General features: G+C 38.8%; 1 long non-coding RNA gene across 3 annotated transcripts in view; it reads left to right on the forward strand.

Moving 5' to 3' along the window:
* LOC147575811 (uncharacterized) overlaps positions 1 to 5,297 on the forward strand; it is an 85,158-nt gene extending 79,861 nt beyond the window's left edge. For all 3 annotated transcript variants that reach the window (XR_015241582.1, XR_015241583.1, XR_015241581.1), the window contains one exon: positions 4,697 to 5,297. This is a non-coding gene — a long non-coding RNA (uncharacterized LOC147575811). The remainder of the gene's footprint in view (positions 1 to 4,696) is intronic.
* Positions 5,298 to 7,632: the final 2,335 nt, after the last annotated feature.

Below are 7,632 nucleotides of genomic sequence, written 5' to 3' on the forward strand. Positions count from 1 at the left end.
ATAAAAGGAAGAAATGGTTAAAAAAAAAAGTAGGTGCCACACCCAATGTGGGGTTCAAACTCATGACCCAGAGACCAAGAGTCACATGCTCTGCAACCAGGCACCCCAAATCTTTCTGAGACCTTTACAAAAAGTTTTACAGTCACACTCTTGGTTGTGACTACACCATGAAAACATGACAGTGCACTTGACTTGATCTCTGCCTTGAAACTCATTTCTTCAACATGTTTTTCACTTGGAGTCTGAAAATAAGAAACGTTGTAATGTTTTAACCCATAAAGTCCCAGATCCTTAATATTTTCTTACCGTGGTAAAGCATCATAAAATTCACTCTCCCCCAAATTTCTGAGTATACAGTACAATACTGTGAACCCCATGCACGTTGTTGTGCAACACATCCCAAGAACCCCCAGCTCATGATGCGTGACTAAACCTCTGTACACTCATTAAAGAGCGACTCCCTACTTCCCTCTCCCCCCGGCTCCTGGCAACGACCATCCTATTTTCTGTTCCAATGAGTTTGACTACTTTAGCTCATATAAATGGAATCATGCAGTATCTGTCCTTTCATGACTGACCTTTTTCACTTAGCGTAATGTTCTCAAAGTTCCTCCATTTTGTAGCACATGACAAACAAAGTTCCTCCATTTTGTAGCACATGACAAAATTTCCTTTCTTTTTAAGGCAATAATTTTCCGTTGTGTATAAATACCGTATTTTCTATATCCATTCATCCATCAATGGGCATTTAGATTGCTTCTACCTTTTGGCTACCGTGAATCATGCTACAGTGGTCATGGGGGGTACAAATATCTCTTCAAGATCCTATTTTCAGTTCTTTAGGATATATACCCAGAAGTGGGGTTGCTAAATCATATGGTAGTTTTATTTTTAATTTTGCTCAATCCTTAATATTTCACAATTCTTTTTTTTAATAGACTTTTTTTTTTTTTTTAGAGAGAGAGAGCACAAGTTGGGGAAAGGGGGAGAGAGAGAGAGAAAGAGAGAGAGAGAGAGAGAGAGAGAATCTTAAGCAGACTCCACGCACAGAGCCCGATCCCACAACCCTGGGATCATAACCTGAGCCAAAATCAAGAGTCAGACACTCAACCAGCTGAGGCATCCAGGCACCCCTCACAATTCCTTCTTTTGCTTATCTCTGTCCATACCTTGTGATAAGCAGCTTAAAGAAACCAGGTAACGCTTTTGACATCTGACCAGAAATCTGCTTAGCTGGATCTATCAGTTCATTAGGTACTCCATCTAATTTCCACGTTACTACAGGTAGCAACACTGCTAAACTTTCCACCACTACATAACAAAAGTCTCTTTTCATCCAGCTTCCAACAATATTTTCTTCACTTTCCTTTAATCCTTCACCTGGAGGGCCATCAGGATTCAGTGACCAGTATCTTCGAGGCCCTACTATCTTCATCCCACTGCCTGCTCCCAAAGCCACTACATGTTTTGTTATAGCAGCACCCCATTTTCAGTTAGCAAAATCTGCCCCAGTTACATATCCTGCATAATGAACACCCCACTCTTTTTTTAATTTATTAATATTTTATTTTTTAATTTAAATCCAAGTTAGTTAACATATATTCTTAATGGCCTAAAAAAACAATTATTGTATTATCATTTCTAATGGTTGGGGACATGTTGAATGACCTCAGGGGTTCTTGCTTAAGATCTCTCGTATAGTCAGACAGGGGCTGATAGCATCTCAAAGACTTCCTCATTCACATTTCTGGTGATGTTGGCTGTCATCTGGCCAGCACCTGGGCTATTAGTTGGAACACTTACATGTGGCCTCTTTGTGTGGCTTGGGGTTCCTTACTTGTGGCACTGAAATTTAAGGGTACACTTCCTAAACAGAAAGAGCTAGATTGGAGTTGTTGGTCTTTTATGACTTAACTTTGGAGGCTTATTTCTGAGGTCATCACAAAGAATCACCACATTCAAGGATAAAAGACTTTCCACCAATTAATTGGGTGAGATGAAGTATCTGGAAGAGCATGTACGTCTTTTGTTGTTGTTGTTGTTGTTGTTGTTGGAAAAGACATAAATCTTCCTTAGGCCCCATTTTATGAGATGGTGACTTAGTTCTCAAGTTCTAAGCCATTACTAGCCACCTCTCTTCAATTACAAGTAGGCCATATGGTCACAGTTATCTCCAGGATCAGTAGAGGATAGGATTCTCTAACATTCCTGGAGGGTGGGCTAAAGGGGATATCATGATCAGTCTTCCTAAATGAAGTTTATGAGGCAAAGTTTTTGTCAGAAAGATCAGAGCTTGGCAAACTATTACTTGAGGGCCAAATCCAGACCACCATATGTTTTGTAAATAAAGTTTCATTGGAACACAGTCACACCCACTCACATTGTTGCCTACAATAGTAAAGTTGAGTACTTGCAATAGAGACCACAGGGCTCTCGGAGCCTATAGTATATTCTCTATGGCTCTTTACAGAAAAAGTTTGCTGACCTCTGAGGCAGATTACTCATTTGTCATCATAGGAGCAGGTGGTGGATGTCCTTTCCCTGCCTCAGGATCTCAGGATCATAAAGATTTTCCCAGTCTCTTTCAGTCTCATCCCTTTGATTAAGGTGCAGGTGGGGAGGGGCAGATGGGATTCCCTACCACTAAGAGGTGGGAGGACAGTGGACATCTTGGTCACCAACTTCATTGATGAAGCCAAACAAACCATGAATCAGAGGTAGATGTTTATATAGATCTTTCTTAAGAAGATCTCAGTGTAGGTGGAGTCCCATTCACAGTCTCCAAATCACTTCTTATACTCTGTTTAACTAAGAGTGGATGAGAGTCCGTGAAACAGGCTTTGATGAGGATGGTGTAGGCTGACACAGGAGTGAGTCAAAAAGAATCGATTCAGAAGACTTCTCTATGAAGGGATTAGAGGATCAGGTCTTCCTGATCATTGCTTTTAGAAGCTCAGTGATTTTTTTGGTTTTCTTCCTATCTTAGGCCAATTACTTTTTTCTTCCTCCAGAAAGGGCTCCTTCCATAGCATCAACAGGGAATCAGTTGTCATGGGCTCTCTCTTAATGATAGCAAATTGCTATTCATGGACTCTTTGTTTTCTGAAATCACCCTCAATGTCTTGAATTCTTCTGCCTGTAAATTTTTGTCTCCTCTACATTGGCCGTTTCTTTTTTAGTCCTTATAGTCTTCCTGAGTCCATTTCTTTTAAAGAATGTATATCTGCTCAGGGAGTTCCTTAAGAGATTCTATTTTCAGCTAGAGGGCTTTGTACTTATTTTCCAGTTGTGCTTTGGTTAACTGCAGAGATCAAAAGTCAAGTCACAACTCTTTGTTGTTGTTCTCCCTGCTCACACCCTATTACTCCTTTTTTTTTTTTTCCTATTACTCCTTTTGGGTTATGATTTCAATTGTGATTTGAATCTATCATTTTCAACTAATATTCGTATAATTTCCGCACGCAGGACATACATCATCTTTTTTTTTTTTTTCTGATCTTTTAGCACCGCATTCCAATGATTTACCAGTTGTCAATGAATTTCCATCTTTCATTTTCTCTTTCATTATATCATGTTTGCTGCCTCATTCAGGATGAAGACCTGGCTGTTTCAAGTGCACAATGCAATGATTAAAATGTTTGGTTTCATTTTGCTTGTGAACAAGAGTTCTTCTGTGTCTGAAACTTCTGAATTCATTAAGTTTGTCCTCTCAGTAAGTTCTGCATTTCAGTCTGCTACTTCCTCCTATATGCTCCTTTTGAATCTTGCATTTTCTTCTTCCATAGGAAAGAGGACTTTAAACTTCACATTCCCTTTAATGTCTTCATTAGGGATATTTTTATATTTTTGAAAAGTTTGTGTAATTCCTTCTAACATCTATATGGATTTCTGTCTTTTCAATATTTTATCCCATTTCTTTACACAATATTCTTTCTTGGTTTCAAGATGACAAGCATATATTTCAACATGTTTTGGCCATCTTCTTCAAGCTCATGGATTATATCTTTAATCCCAGCCCCTCCATCATAGATATCTGTATTTTTGTTTATTGGTTTCTTTAAATATTTACTCATAATATTCCATCTTTTTAAAAAAATTTGTTTGCCCTCCAGAATTTTAATCAAACCCAAGATCTTGACTTTTCAATATTCTGGAGTTTCAAATTTTCTTCACCACATCCAGTATGAATTTCTTTAAAGAACTGAAGTTCTTGTCCAAGTTATTTCCCACATTATTGGGTAGACATTCCTCCTAGACCAAAGTTAACTTTGGCTTAATGGTATGTACATGACTTTAATTAGGAGAAACGTTGAGAAAATATACTTCTTGAATTATCATATAGTCCATTTGTCAACATAGGATGTCTTTATTATAAGCGATGATTTCATGGGATTACTTTTTCTTTATGCTATAGAGGCAGATAATCAGGTTATATTTAAGTTCCTTTGAGTTGATTGATTTTCTCTCTCTATGAATTTCTCCAAGTCCTCATGACATACTTAGCAGAATTCTATGTTAGGCTTCTTAGTAAGGCTGAAAATTTTTATTTCCATGGAGCTATTTTTTACTCTAGCAAAATTCCTATATACTTAATAAATCTATTCTCCCTCTCTCTCTCTCTCTCTCGCTCTCTCGCTCTCTCTGTCTCTCTCCCTTATTCCCTCTCCCTCTCTGTCTCCTTCTCCTCCTCTTCCAGGCAGGGAAAAAAGTGAAGGGAATCCCAGGCAGAAGAAAGCATGTAACCAGACACAGGCATGAAGAAACTGCACTTATTTGTAGAAGAACTCCCATGAGAATAGGAGAGGTGACAGGAGCTGAGGTTGGAGAATCAGCGTGCAGCAAATGTGGGGAGTGTCCAATATGGTCCAACTTTAAGGAGTCTGACTTATGTTGCTGAATGGACAACATCTAAGTTTGTTTCCTTGTTTTTACACAGAAGCGGTATGTAATTTCCATGTTGAGAAAGATAATTCTGAACCAGTTGTTTTGGAAGGTGGATTGATGGTGTGGGAGATAGGTATTGGAAGGAGAGAGACAGTCAGGAGATGGTGACAATAATTTAGGGAGAACTGGGGAAGGTCAGTTGTGTTCCAGCCCAAGCAGCATCTTTGAAACACTGAAGGGGAATGCTCCAGTGATCCACATGTGAGAGGCCCAACCTAGAGTGGCAATGAGTGGGTGGAAAAAGTCCCTGGAAAGAACTGGATGTAGACCCAATTCTTGGTAGCCTGACTAGGGCCTGACTGTTCTTCAAGACACTCTCCTGACAGAATTAGATCTTTCTGACTGTCCTGACCCCTGTTACCAGCTGTTGCTACTCTCGTACATTCTGGTTCATGAGCCATGGTTACATGCATGCTCCCCTTGTGGATTAACCAGAGCTGACTACAAATGTCTTCCCAATTTCTGTCTGTGCAGCCCCTACACTGTACCAGGTAAAGAAGTGGTGATGTTGACACAGGAAGACTGACTTGAGAGTCCTTTCATTAATATGATTGGTAGGGCTTACTTGACACTGAAACAGATGTAGAGATAAACCAGAAGAAGCCAATGGTGGCTCTAACATGTCCTTCTCAGACAACTGCATGATTAGCAAAGACTTGAAAGAGGAGGCTGTTGGGGGGGGGGGGGGGAGGGAATGAGCCTTTTTAAAACAGATTTTATTTTTTAAAGATTTTTTTTAAGTAATCTCTATACCCAATGTGGGGCTCAAACTCACAACCCCAAGATCAAGAATGGCATGCTCTACCAACTGAGCCAGCCAGGCACCTCAAGATTTTAAGTAATCTCTATACCCAGCACAGGGCTTGAACCCACAACCCTGAGATTAAGAGCTGTTACACTCTGTGACTGAGCTAGCCAGGCACCCCAAAAATGAGCCTTCTTAACCTTTTGGAGTTTGACATGCCTGCTGGAAGTACTGATATTGTCTTCTCCACTTGAAACCCTCTATCTGGAGCCAAATACCCAAATGTCATGTCAGACAGTATGTAAAAGCCTAGCCAGAAGCTTCCTGTCTAAAACACTGACAGAAGGTGCTGTGCCCTCTGTTTTTCTGTTATGGGTTCTTCAGCATTTCAACCTTTTAGCTTCATACTCTAGCTCTTGGTATCTCCTTTGGCCTTCTTTGGCCAACCAGTTTGTACCCCCACCCCTAAGTTACAGACTGCCTTATCATCATCTGTCCCTAAAAATGCTGATAAATAATGCCTGCCCTGCTTGCTTCAAAGGAGTTGTAGGTAGACCTGAGTAGTTGAAGATTGCTTTAATTGTATGCTTTGCATCACAAATAACTTTTTTATTTTATTTTACTTTATTTTATTTTTTTTATTTTAGGAGGGGTGGGTGAAAGGGGCAGAGGGAGACAGAGAATCTTTTTTTAGATGACTTTATGATTTTATTTATTATTTTGTAAATGTTTATTTATTTGTGAGAGAGAGAGCATGAGTTGGGGAGGGGCAGAGAGAGAGGGAGACACAGAATCAGAAGCAGACTCTGATCTGTCAGCACAGAACCTGACACGGGGCTTGAACCCACAAACTGCCAGATCATGACCTGGCATCGAAGTCCGATGCTGAACCGACTAAACTACCCAGGTGCCCCTAGATGACTTTATGATTTTATTATCCTTTTTTTCACATATGTAAAGCCATGTTAAATGTATAGCAGAAAAAAAAAAAACTATAGCAGACTATATGTATCATTATTTTCATTATAGTGTTTCTGAGAAATACTAAGAATAAATTGAGAAAAGAATAAATGATAGTTGGAGTGTAAATAGGTTTTTGCTGTTTTAGAAATGTCCTTATTTATTTTAGAAAAAATCTGTAACTGTTCAGTCAAGTTACAAACTAAGGGAATTATTTCTCTCTAACCTCTGTGGATATAATGCAACTCCATTATTCTAGTAATAAAAAAATAGAAGTCTGACATTATTGCAATTTCAAAAACAGATTGGGTTAATAATGAAATGAACATAAAACAATACTTTTTTGAAAAATATTATATTGATTGATATTTTGCTACTTAATGTAACTGTTTATCAATTATTTCCACTGACAATCTGGAAGACTCTGATGTTTCAGAATGTCATTGTTGATGTGATAAGCTTCACTGGAAGTTTTTTAGAGTCATTCAGTTGTAACAAAAATATACATTGTCAAATCTTAGTTTGACACTTCTATGAATCTACTGACTCACTGTTCACTGAAACAATGTTTGATTTTCTGTACCAGTATTTAAATAAGAGGACTTCTAGGCTATGAACATTCAGCTCCTGTGTGTGCGTGTGTGTGTGTGTGTGTGTGTGTGTGCACGTGTGTGCATGCAATATTGGTTTTTAAATAAAGCCACGTCCTTCTCATTTTAAATTTCAACTCTTGATATTTATTTTTTATTGGATAAATGAAATTTTTTATTTTTATTTTTTCAGGAATAGAATTTAGTGATTCATCACTTACATATAACACCCAGTGCTCATCCCAGCAAGAGTCCTCCTTAATGCCCCTCACCCCTTTAGCCCATCCCTCCACCCAACATCCCACCAGCAACCCTTAGTTTTTCTCTGTATTTAAGAGACTCTTATGGTTCATCTCCCTCTCTGTTTTTGTTATTTTTGCTTCCCTTCCCTTA

The sequence above is a fragment of the Puma concolor genome, chromosome D2 (assembly GCF_028749965.1).
Source record: "Puma concolor isolate L17-30 chromosome D2, mPumCon1.1.hap2, whole genome shotgun sequence".
Lineage (NCBI taxonomy): Eukaryota > Metazoa > Chordata > Mammalia > Carnivora > Felidae > Puma > Puma concolor.